Source organism: Pavona decussata, unplaced genomic scaffold (genome assembly GCF_977016875.1).
Source record: "Pavona decussata unplaced genomic scaffold, jaPavDecu1.1 SCAFFOLD_38, whole genome shotgun sequence".
NCBI classification, from domain to species: domain Eukaryota; kingdom Metazoa; phylum Cnidaria; class Anthozoa; order Scleractinia; family Agariciidae; genus Pavona; species Pavona decussata.
In genome coordinates this window covers 5,065,352-5,077,500 of record NW_028145460.1, presented here as the reverse complement: position 1 = coordinate 5,077,500, position 12,149 = coordinate 5,065,352, and the positions used below count along the sequence as shown (strand labels likewise).

The 12,149-nt window shown below is 38.4% G+C and overlaps 1 protein-coding gene across 2 annotated transcripts in view; it reads right to left on the bottom strand.

Annotated features, from left to right (window-relative positions):
* Positions 1-8,235, bottom strand: part of LOC146483770 (acetylcholine receptor subunit alpha-1-B-like) — a 30,744-nt gene extending 22,509 nt beyond the window's left edge. For both annotated transcript variants that reach the window (XM_085105914.1, XM_085105913.1), the window contains exons 1-2: positions 8,188-8,235; positions 2,111-2,452 (exon numbers count right to left, since the gene is read on the bottom strand). The gene's annotated coding sequence lies outside the window, so the exon portion shown is untranslated. The remainder of the gene's footprint in view (positions 1-2,110; positions 2,453-8,187) is intronic.
* Positions 8,236-12,149: the final 3,914 nt, after the last annotated feature.

Below are 12,149 nucleotides of genomic sequence, written 5' to 3'. Positions count from 1 at the left end.
TTAGACAATTAGGCAAGCAGGTGTAGGATCATCGGCAAAAATGTGCATTTTTACAGGTTCATTATAATGCTCCTTCGATGTTTTAAACTAGAACTCTTAAACAGAGCTTATACATATTTGCAATTATTTCTGGTTGTCACCATCAGTTGCCGCTTTCATAGGATGTACAGGAACTCATTTCCCTATCTCCTTGCGTTCGAGTGCAGGCGTGGTGGTGTGTTCGATCGAAGATCGAAGGGTAGCGGGGGGTTCGAGGCTAAAATCGGTCGCTTTATTGCTGTGTTGTTTCCTTAACGAACATCGCTCCACTAACATCCCATCCAGAGGAGGGGGGGAGGGGCAATAGTCGCTTCATGCTACAGAAACCGGGCTAAGCTCCAGCCGTGTGGACCATTGACGCTCGTAGTGAGACTTTACCTACCTTTACCTTGCGTTCCGTCGAGAGCACAACCTCAGGGCTAGAGTCTGTTGTCATTCTTTTTCTAATCACCATAAATTAATTTATAATTTCGATGAATCCCAGGTGAGTAGAGTAAGGAAAAAACCATTGAGATTTCTGAAAGAAAACCTGAAAATTTAAGTAAAATGGTCAAGTTTGAGAGTCTTGTCTAGTGGAGAAACAGTTTCGTTAAGCCTGAAAATTTTATGGATGTTTCATTATTGAGACACAAACCTCGTGCAAACAAAAATTTCTGAATTTACCGAACTAGATGCATTTTCCCCGTTTTAAACGACACTGGACTCTCAGACTTTGGCCATTCTACCCATTTTAAGGTGCTATTTCCAGCAGCCGTCAATGGTTTTTCGTTACTTGGCTGTCATCAAAATTTTAAATTATCGTGTTAAAGGTCGTGGCCAAAGTGATTACTTCGGTTTTTGCTTTTCGACACTCAGTTTAAAATCGCTCTATAACCGTAAACTACCGCTTATAAGCACTGGGCTTACACAACGGATAATCAAGTTCATGTCATCAATATTTGGATCAAAATCAAACTCGTAACAACACTAACTCGTAACAGGAACATCGCAAAACGGAAGTTCAGACTTTCCGCTAAAACTGAAACTCGTCTTCTTCGCTATAATTTTTAATGTCAGTGTCTATTTGACGATATAGTAATAACCTTACTGTTCCGCAATTTTCCTAATTTAATTTCCTTGATTTGAACATGTACAGTGTGAAATGTGCCGGAAGTGTGTTATACAATATTAAGGAAACAAGGAAAAATACAGAAAAATATACGGAGGATAACCGGCGGAAGTTTTCTTTTTACATGTGGGGGCTTCCAAACGACAGTTTCAGGAGCAGAATCTATTATCCGGGAATATTTTAAGTTAATGCTAATTCACTGTCGTTGAAGAAGCAACTGAAGTGGTGGGAATGCTGATACCGTCGCGTCAATCATTTTAGGATTATACGGAAACCGCTAAGCCGTGCCCAAACCCTTGTGCTAATTTACTATGCTTATCCCATTTGAAATAAATTCTAACAACAAAATAAATAAATGAATGAATATATAAAGAAAGAAATGCCTTCAACTACTCGGGCGGCTGAGTCGACGGCGTTATTGAAAAAAGAAAAAGAAATCAAGTGATTCTGTTTAGACTTGACTCAGATCTGCTTCCTTCTTTAAGTCATATCTCCTTAATAACTTTCTTAAGGTCTTGAAGTCAAATTCCGGCTGAGTTCTCTCCAGTCGTTTGCGAACTGAATTTTCTCTGTATGATCAGTATTGTCAACACAATGACGTCATCTAAAAAAGACGACTCATTTGGTGTTGTCATACAAATTTCAGTAGTGACATTACGTTATAGCAATCATTTTGCTATTTTAATCAAATCTAAAGATGCATTCAAGTAAACAAGTTGAACTTGAAGCAGTGGTGACTTTGTACATTGCCATGATGTACCACAGAAGCGCGTGATTTAGAGACACTGTACCAACAAAATGTCATCACGCGTAATGACGCCGAGATTACTACTACTCGGGTTAACTAACCCCACAGCTGTAATATAACTAAACTTTTACATAATTCAAACCTCCACTCGCCAAACTGGTTTATCAAAGTAGCCGATCTGAAACCGCGAAATAAACTTAAAGTTGCCTACGTACCTTCCTTTGAAGTCACAGCCACGGTGCTTGTTTGTTTGGTTAGCCGGTTCCCAGTTGCATGCGTTTTCTGGCACGGCGCCGTACGCTTAGTCTCAAACTAATCCTGATTAATGTCGACGTGTTAAAATAGCATTATAACCGCTTTCACTACTTCATCCTCGTGAACAAATAAACCGAGTCAAATACAATTGGCTGATGCGATAGAAGCTTCACCGCCTTTTGAGGTTAAAGGTGGATATATTTACCGGAGCGTAAAATCATTCAATTAAGACAGGAGAGCGACGTTTCTCAAAATTGGACAACTGAACTTTATGTTCTTCTTTTGCCTTTCCACGATGGTTCCTACGCTCAAACAAATACACAAAGCCTTTAAAAGCGCTCTTTTAAATCGACTTAGGTCTCTCTTGTCTTGTAAACCTGAACAAATGTAGAGTTTTTAACGCCAGAAAATCTCGCGACCGATCCTGACCGGAGTGTTTGTTGATCTAAGAAAAAAAAAGTGTCTTCGTTGCGCTTGGTTTGCGAATAATGCTTCAGGTATTCTGATAACTATCGGTTTAAAATCGAAACTCTTAAGATTCTTTTCGTTGATTCTTTATCTTTCGGGTCATTCACCATAAAAAAAACAGCGACAGTTCGGGAAAAACTGAAGCATGAATTCATAACGTAACAGTGCGTTCATTCCAGAAGTGCTTCTTCATTATCTGACTGTGACAGCCTTCGCTGTCCCACCAAGCTTTTGTTCGTGTAATTAAATTACACTTACTCATAGGACAAAAGAGCAATAAGTAAATTAATCAAAATAAATTTTGCAAACTAATATGCCTATCCTTTGGTCCTTTTGTGCCGTCTGTGGGTTTTTCGTGCTGGTGAACCATAAAAGGTGTTGATTGAATGATAACTAAGTTTACCTTCACTGGCGCCAGTGCTCGGAGGGGGGGGGGGGGGTACTCCTCGGAATTCTTGGTGGGGGTGTGCCGCCCGGGTCTTCAAATGCCGACCCTATTTCAGACCTAGGGTGCTTTCCATTATGCCAAAATTTCCGGAAATTTCGGTCGAGAAATAAATGGAACGCTTCGGTCCTTGTGGAAATTTTCCGGTCAAAGTGGTCCACCTCAAAAGGTGGTCCTCTTTGACCACTGGGTCCGGTCCGAACGAAAATTGGCGTTCCATTTTCAGAAATTCTTGTTTCCAGTCCCGCTCTTCCTCACCACCCAGAAGCCAAAATGGCGGATGGCAATGAAGTTAATATGTACGAGTGCAGTATTTGTAAGTTTAGGACGCAAGATCTGAACAGTCTCCTCATGCATAGTTGCACACAAGGCTCAGGTACAGCACTGCACCTTTATTTGTTATGTCTTTTGCCTTCTATCAGTTTTTGAAGACAGATATACTACTGACTTTTCCGAATGTTGACATGTTTTCCCGCGTTTTTCTCTTTGCAGTATGTGACCCTTACTGTTTTGATAGTCAATGCGAGCTGAATCCAACACCGTCCACTAGTTCGGCCCTGGAAAGATGGGATGACAAACACGTGCGTTTGCTTATTGCAAGCTACATGAAGTTCAAAGACGAATTTGGAAAGTCATCAAAGAAGAAGATTTTCGAAAAAATTGCCCAGGAGTTTAATCTGCACTCCGATCTGATTGTTACTGTCGATCAATGTTTAAGGAAATGGAAAAAGTTAGAGTCCAAACAGAAAGAAGTAGAGGAAAACAACAGTAAAACAGGGAGAGCTAAGAAAACATGGAAGTATTACCAAGAAATGGAGGAGTGTGTAGGTGAAAACCCAAACGTAAAGCCCGTATTCATTTATGAAGCCTCTAGTTCCTCGTCAATGAGTGGGTGTTCGTCACAGGTGAATGAAAATCTCAGCAGTTCTGACTCTGAAGATAGAGAAGGGGACGGAACTAATTCAAAGGGAAAAAGTCAGCAGAAAAGGGTGACAAGGAAGAGGAAATCCCGCTCCTCAGCAGCTGAAATGATTGAATTTTTAAAAGATTACAGCACGAAAAGGGAAAAGGTGGAGGAAGAAAAAATAAATATCCTTAAGTCCATGCAACAAGAAAAGAAGCAGTTTTTTGCAGATTATTTCTCCTATCTTAAAGATTCTAAGAAATAGGACAATACTTTGTACAGTGACTGTATTAAACTTTGTCTAAGTTTGTTTAAGCGAAGTCTTTCACGATCACAGAATCATGATTTAATGGGTTCCTTGGTGATCTCCACAATGTTGTGTTTTTCTTGTTATTAACCCATTTTTACAAAAATGTTTAAAATTCTGGTATTACAAGTAACCCAACCATTGTAATGAAAGTTTTTTAATAGCATTCAAAGGCAAGTATTTGAAGACACCTGAAATACATGTAAATGAACAGTCTATTCATATTAGGCCATGCCCATAAAGTGTTTTGTTTCCCATCAACTCCAATTTAAAAGTGGGTCGGCTGGTCAAAATAAAAAAAAATAAATAAATAAATGTCACAACCAGGTGGGAGTCTGGGTCCAAGTAAAGGCTTCAAAAACACACATTAAATCCATATCTACAATGATAATTACAGCAGGTAATATTAATCTTTGTTTAAGAAATAAATTTTATTGAAATACATTTGTTTTCGGGGAAGAAAGGATGTTGTGCCATTTAATTAACTATTAAAAATGCAATTTTTGTCTTTTTTTTTTTGGTCATTTGGGCGATAGGTAACAAAACTCTTTATAGGCCTAGCCTTAACAGTATAAAGAACAAAAATTTTAAACTAGACAACTGTTTATATTTAAATGGGCAGCCAAGAAGTGTGTGGCAGAAATTCCTAATTGATTTTTGTGAATTTGGCAATAATCAACAGGAAAATGACTTACAGCATTTTACACCCTAATTTTACAGAATACTGTCTCCTGATACAGATAAAGCAATGAGACCTCTTAATCAGACAACTCTTTAATATGTTTAAAACAATAAAAGTCTTTCTAGCAACCTTCAAAAGAAAGGAAAATGGTCATACCAAAATAATCTACTCTGGCGTCACCTTGTGTTTGTCAAAATAAAATGAAATTTATAACTGAAATTATGTTGTTTTTTCTGTCTTTTCTTCACTTGGTTTTCAATCTCTTCCTAGGATGCTAATCTGGCACACATCTGAGTATATTGCAATCTGACTATACAAATAATAATTATTTGTATATGTATACACCCTGTGAGGGGAGCCTTTCTTTTGCTTACTCAATAAGGCAGAATCAAGTGAGCAAAAGAAAGGCTCTGCTCAATAAAAGAGGCCTTGGTTGCAAGGTGACATGTATAGTAGACTGAATGAACTCTAATTACACAAGGGACTTTGCTCATGATAGTACTGTTCTTCACTTCAAACAGCTGCATTTAGGAAACAGCAAAAGCAATATCCACTAAAATAACTTGCTCGTTCAGTAAAATAAAATATAATGTTTTAATGAAAAGGAAGACAATAGTCTGTTGTTGCTTAATGCAACATTCCCATGATGTGCAGCCTCTTTTGTTGAGCTCTCCTTAAGCGTGGGTGTGCCAAACCATGCCCTCCATCATCATCATCATCATCATCATCGTCATCCTCGTCATCATCTTCATCCTGATCACCAAAGTATCCTTCATCAAAGTCATCATGAATCAAACAAAAATTGTGCAAGACACATGCTGAAATTATTATCAACACCATCAGTTCAATGTCTAAGTGATCAAGAAATGTCAGTTTCCTCCATCTTCCCTTTAGCAGCCGGATACACCTTTCCACTGTCTGTCGTACAGAGGAAAGTTTGTAATTGAATTGGCGTTGGTCTGCTGTCAAATGGCCATTGTCTCTAAATGGAGTCATTAGCCACCTGGAGAAAAGAAATTACAAATTTACAAACTAAATGCAGAGTGTTGAAAACTACACAAGATCAATCGATGAATCATTGGTGCATGTAAGAGGAGGGGGAGATGTCAGATTTTGATCATAAATTTTATAAGATGCCATTTGTTACAACACTGCAGTAAAAGTAGACTTTCCCTATACTGCTTCTCACTTGATATTTATTTTAAATGCACTGCATGTCTAGACATTTCTAAAATACAAGTCTGTAGGATGGTGAGATGCAAAGGCACAGCACTCTCAGTAGAGGACTACAGCTGTAGCTGTTTCAGTGGTATTCAATGCCAGCAAAATGGTTCTCCTTTACAAGACCAACTCTTTTCACTGGTTTTCTGTATAATTTAAGACAGAGAGAGCAGTGGTTTCACACATACTAAAAGAAGTCTACCAGTCTGACAAACCCATTTGCCATTTGTGCATTTTACTTTTCACAGGGTATATTTTCCTGTTCATCATTAAAAAACATAGCCCAACCGATATTTGTGAATAACTAAACTTACACATGCAAGGGATAACCTCCATCCCCTAATAGGTGAGTGTCATGGGGGAAGCGGTTGTCTGCTTCAAGGAAAACTGAAGAATTTTGCAACACTCTGGAGTCATGAACAGACCCAGGCCACCCTGCTAGGACATCCAGTAAGACCATATTTTCATCACAAATGACCTGTGAATTGTTAAAGGAAATCTGGCATTAAGATAGTTCTAACAGCTAATTTTGGAGCATTTTGCGGGCTTCTGTTTGTTCACTAAGGTTAGAACTAACCTGTACATTTAGTGAATGAAATTTCTTTCGGCACACATAAACTTCTGGATGTTTTACTGGTGCTCTAATGGAAATGTGGGTACCATCAATCATTCCCATAACATTTGGAATTCCACTTGCTCCTTCAACTGCAGCGGATATCTCCTGTCTGCGTTGAGCTTTGGTGTAAAACAATAACAAAGCATAATTGACTGTTTTTCTAAGTCCTCAGCATGTGAATTGAACCACAACACTTACATAAAAGTTTAAATGTAACGTGAAGGGACTTAAAGGAAAGTTAAAAAGTTAGTGGCAGGGTATTCTAATTTTAGCTACCAATTTGTTTTTTAAAACACTTTTTCAAAACATGTTCGTAATACCGAGGGTGACGGTCCGTGTACATAAGACTTACCGTCTGGCCATTTGATGTAGGTACCACATAGGTCAGTCAATCCACGAGAGCAACGTTTCAAAACCCTATGCAAACTGCTCAGGGTTATGTTAAATCTATCAGCTACTGATCGTGACGATTCTTGGTTTGCCATCATCCAAACGAAGGCGAGAACCTGTTTTTCAGGGGGAATATGTTCTCTCCCTCTATTGGTAATCGGAATGCGGTCCGTATTTATAACTTCTCGGCAGAGTTGTTCAAATGAACCGCGTGAGAGTCTAAAATGGCTTTGAAATTCTCCAGGGGAATACATGTTCACTGTTGCTTCAAAATAACCAGCTACTCTGTTTAGATTCCTACGCATAAAGCAACAAGCTGCACCCAAAATTGGAAAGTCTTCTTCTTCTTCTAACAAGTCAAGTAAGACTTCAGAGTCCTCAAATTCGTGAAGAAGCAACACTTCGTCCGCCATAATGGTCGGAAAGAGAACGCGAGAGAATGGGAACGACATTGCCCAACAATCAATTCGGTCGGACCCTGGATCGTTCGGACGCCGTTCCATTTTACCTTGGTCAGTCCCACTGGTCTGGGACCGGTCGGTTTGGTATAATGGAAAGCACCCCTAATCTACACCCGTTTTCAGACCTGACCTCTAAAATTCATACCCGTTTTCAGACCTGATAATTATGCATCAGTGCCGAACGGAAATTGACGCAAAGAGTAAAAGTAAGCAGGAATGACATAATCTGTTCATGTTGTCCTTCAGCAGCATGGTTAAAAATATATAAAAACTGTTCAATTGAGGCCTTACACTGCTGTTTAAAAACTAAAAACTAAAAACATAGTTTATCTATTTCTTTTTCTCGCTATCAGTTAGTCGTTCCAGTTACGTACTGAGAAGAAAAATATGTTTGTAAGCTTTCGTAAATGTTCCCCGCCCCAAAAACCCGACCCGATTTCAGACCGTAATTGTCAAAATCTATACCCGTTTTCAGACCAAAACGGCTCAAAAACCATACCCTTTGGGGCGGCACATACCTATATACCTTATATAGGGGAGTACCCCCCCGGGCGCCAGTGCTCGAGCTTGTAGTTACAGGTTAAACGGAATAAGACCACTTGCAACCGACAACAAGTTAGTTACAATTAAGCCGGTGAATTCTCTTGAACTGACCTAAGGAAGATCATTTAAGAAAAAAACTTTTTAAAGAGTATTTTCAAAATATATATCTTTCACCAAATAATCTAAGATTCTATCATGCTAAAAGGGACTCAAACATAAACAAATATAATCGTCATATGTCACAAGGGCCATGTGTTAATCGCCCCCAGGCCAATGATCTACTGAGGAGTTTATAGGAGAGAAAGCTTTTAAGCAAGCTCTGTGCACGTCATTGGTCGAGATGTAATAACAGCAAAACAGGCCGTTTAAACATTCGAACTGGACATTAATATCATACTGAATACCGATAATTGTTTAATGATGAGAAAATATACGGTCTCTTTCAGTTAATTTTTTTAAGTGAAATGCATCCGTTGTGATTAACATTTCCTAATTATTTTACTTATCATTCAATGCCGGGAGGTTTGGCTACAGTTTATAATCTGGCGATTAAGATAAAACTAGAAAAATAAATTTTTGAAGAGCCTTTTATTAACCAGGAATTTGCCATCTGAGCGGTTTTCGATTGAGTGTCGAAAGTAATTTCGTGTTTGATTTGGTTTTGCATTACTACGCTCTATGATTTGCTAACAAAATTCGCGCCACTTTCTCAGCCAATAGAAATCCAAATCAAAACCAATTCGTGTTTTCGTCGCACGCTTTTTCCCGCGCTTGGTGCCAGTTACATGACTCTCATTGTGCTGTTTACATTTGTTGCGATTGGCCAGGCTTAATTACTTTGATTTTAGTTTTATGACACTCAATTGAAAACCTCTCTAAGAGACATGATACGTCATCGGAGAGCAATAACTGAACTCGCTCACATCATGGACTGGTGTTAAAAGAAAGGAGTCTTAAAAGTGATCAGTGGATGGCTGTTTCCCATTCTCGTTACAGAATAAATATGCGTTTACGTTCACGGCTATCAGTAAGTTTATTTGTCTCTCCGTACGGTACCGTGACAGAATCGCACAGTGTTTATCAGTTAGGTGATAATAATAATAATAATAATAATAATAATAATAATAATAATAATAATAATAATAATAATAATAATATTTATCCAGGGAGCCCACTCGGTTTTTCAGTGGGGCCCTGCAGATTAAAAATAAAATAAAATTACCTAAAAAATGATTTCACAAGATCAAACGAATTCAAAAATAGCTAAACAATCATACAGTCATACAGTCACAATCATACAGGTATTCGTAACTGCGTGTCATAATATTACTTCTGGAACATTTAACAATTATTCAGTGAATTATTCCACGTGTTGGATGTGAGATAATAGGTATAGATAGTATACAACACGTGGTCGAGTGGTTAGGGCGCGGGACTTGAAATCTGGAGGTCCCGGGTTCAAGTCCGGCTCTCGCCGCTCCCTGCTGGAGTTGTTTCTCGGTAGCCCCGAGTTCAACTCCTCGCCCGCGCTTGTAAATAGCCAGCTGGTCTGCCTCCTGCCAGTTGGGATTTTTAACCATGTTGTTTTCAATTTATATTATTTCTTTATGAAGTTTAATGCTCGGCCCCACTAACACTTGTGCTATAAACACTGCCGAGGGGAAATAAAAGGTTGTTATTAAAAGGTTATTAAACGAAGACAGCATGGAATATTCATACTAAGTGAATCAGCCATATTTTCACATACGGGATCACTGTAATGACCTGCTAGCGCTATCAAACGAACAAAGTAAGTTAACGTGTAAAAGCGCTCTGTTAGCTATACTATCGTGTCAAATCCAACGAGCACGAATGGAATAAAAAACCAACCAAGAAAAGTTGCTAGTTGCAGCTGATTTCATTATACAAGAACGACCACAAGACGATTTTATGGCCGCTATTTTCTCAGGCATGGTTATTAAATAATTGGTTCATATTCCTTGGCCACAAAGCCAATCAAAACTCTTGAATTGCAATATACAACGATTTTTTCATTTATTTATTTATTTATTTATTTATTTATTTATTTATTTATTTATTTTTTAATGAGTTTAAAATAATACAAAGTGTATCTCAAAAATTTTGAAATATGTTTATTGAAATTCGTGACTTTGTTATTTTATTGAGCCATTTCAGCTGAGTGTCAAGTTTTTACTTTTTACTCGTCACAACCGGACTGTAAATACCGACTTTAGAAGCTCTTGTTACGTTAATTGTTTGATGCCTTTGTAGCAGCCGCAATAACAAAAACACATAAGCTGCTGCACGGCCCCACACCGACTTTGCCTCTTAAAGAGTCTTTGAAGCCGGCGATGTCTGATTCACACAGAGCCAACTTGTTCTGGCAGGGGACAGTTTTACAAGCGCGAACACCAGGGATGGACTGAATGGGGGAAAGGCGTGATTTATCACGCTACAGGCTTTGAGCCATTCACAAGGCTCTAATCCGTTATGTAATTTTGGTATCTTCAAGGACGTTATAAATAGGCTACCACTCCAAGTGTCGCATGCACAATGCGGCAGACCCTATGCCGCGCTGCATTTTAAACTGACGTGTTTAAAATAAAGCTGTCGTACCGAACGATTTTGGTTGCTGCTCTCTGGCAGATTCATCAGTTACGGTTCAGCGCAAAGATGGCGTGGAGTGTGGACGGATCTTAAATTCTGAAACTCTGCCTAAAAAAGTCTACGAAGAAAGGCCAACTATTGAATCATGCTAAATAATTGCAAGAAATTTATTTTTTAATGTGCAGTGACTAGCAGCTATTCTAAAGTTATACTACAATACAGTGCTGGTGAATCGTTTACATGCGCTAACCTTTGGCATTGATAAGGAGTACTGCCAACTGGTGGATGTATGAACGAGGCACTGAAATAATTAAGAAAACGTTTGTTTGAAACTGAGGATCGGGAGGGGGAAGGGCAGCGTCGAAAATGTTGCAGAATCGATCAAAAAAAATATACTCCTTTAATTGACGAAATGGTGAAGGACCCGTTCCTTAATCTCTGTGGAATTAAAATCCCTTTTTAACTAACTGTAAAAGAAAAAGGATCTAAAAATGTCACAAAAGACTTTTTTTCGCAACATAAAAGCAATGTACTGGTATGTGCTCCTTTTCTAATGTGTAATTGTTACCATTGAAAGTTTTCATTCTTGGACGGGAATTTGAGAGACGGAGTACTCTCGGCGTCGTTTTAGTGTTACAATGGCAGTACTCCAATAAATTTAAGGAACTAGTATCTAGCTACGCCACCTAATACTAACAAAATTATTAATTCATATAATCAAAAAAATCATTATTTAATTCATTATTTTTACGATCTCAATAAAATTTAAATTTAAAAATGTAGCCAAGTGTTTACAACTGTAAAAATCACCCTGCATAAATCACAATAATTAAATACAACGACCTGAAAAGAACAGACGAACCCTAACAGTGCATGGAACTTCACTGATCACTTCTCACGAATGTGACCATTCAAAACACGTCGAAAGACTGAGACAATGCTGTGAACAAACAGAGCTAAACAGTGTACAACCGTAGTTTATTGAGGGACTAGTTGCCATGATAACAATGGTGTTGCAATTCATGTTGCCGAAGGGCCGCAACCGTGCACAATCCTTTGCTTTAACGTTCACACTACAGTTGAATCAGTCTTAACTGGAACATTTCTATTGGTCGGTTGCTCCAACACATTTCAAAATCTATTGTGGTCTGTGTACGGTCAAGGCCAAAAATGCCGAAAAAAACATGTAACAAAGACGTTTGTCAGGCTTCATCAACCAAAATTTTCTGGAGCTAAGAACTGAAGAGTCAAAGCACAGTCTCATTAACCATTTAAACCCTAACAATGACCAGCATCAAATTTCTCCCAATAATTTAAATAATTAATAAAGTGAGAGGCCATGAGAATAAAGGAAA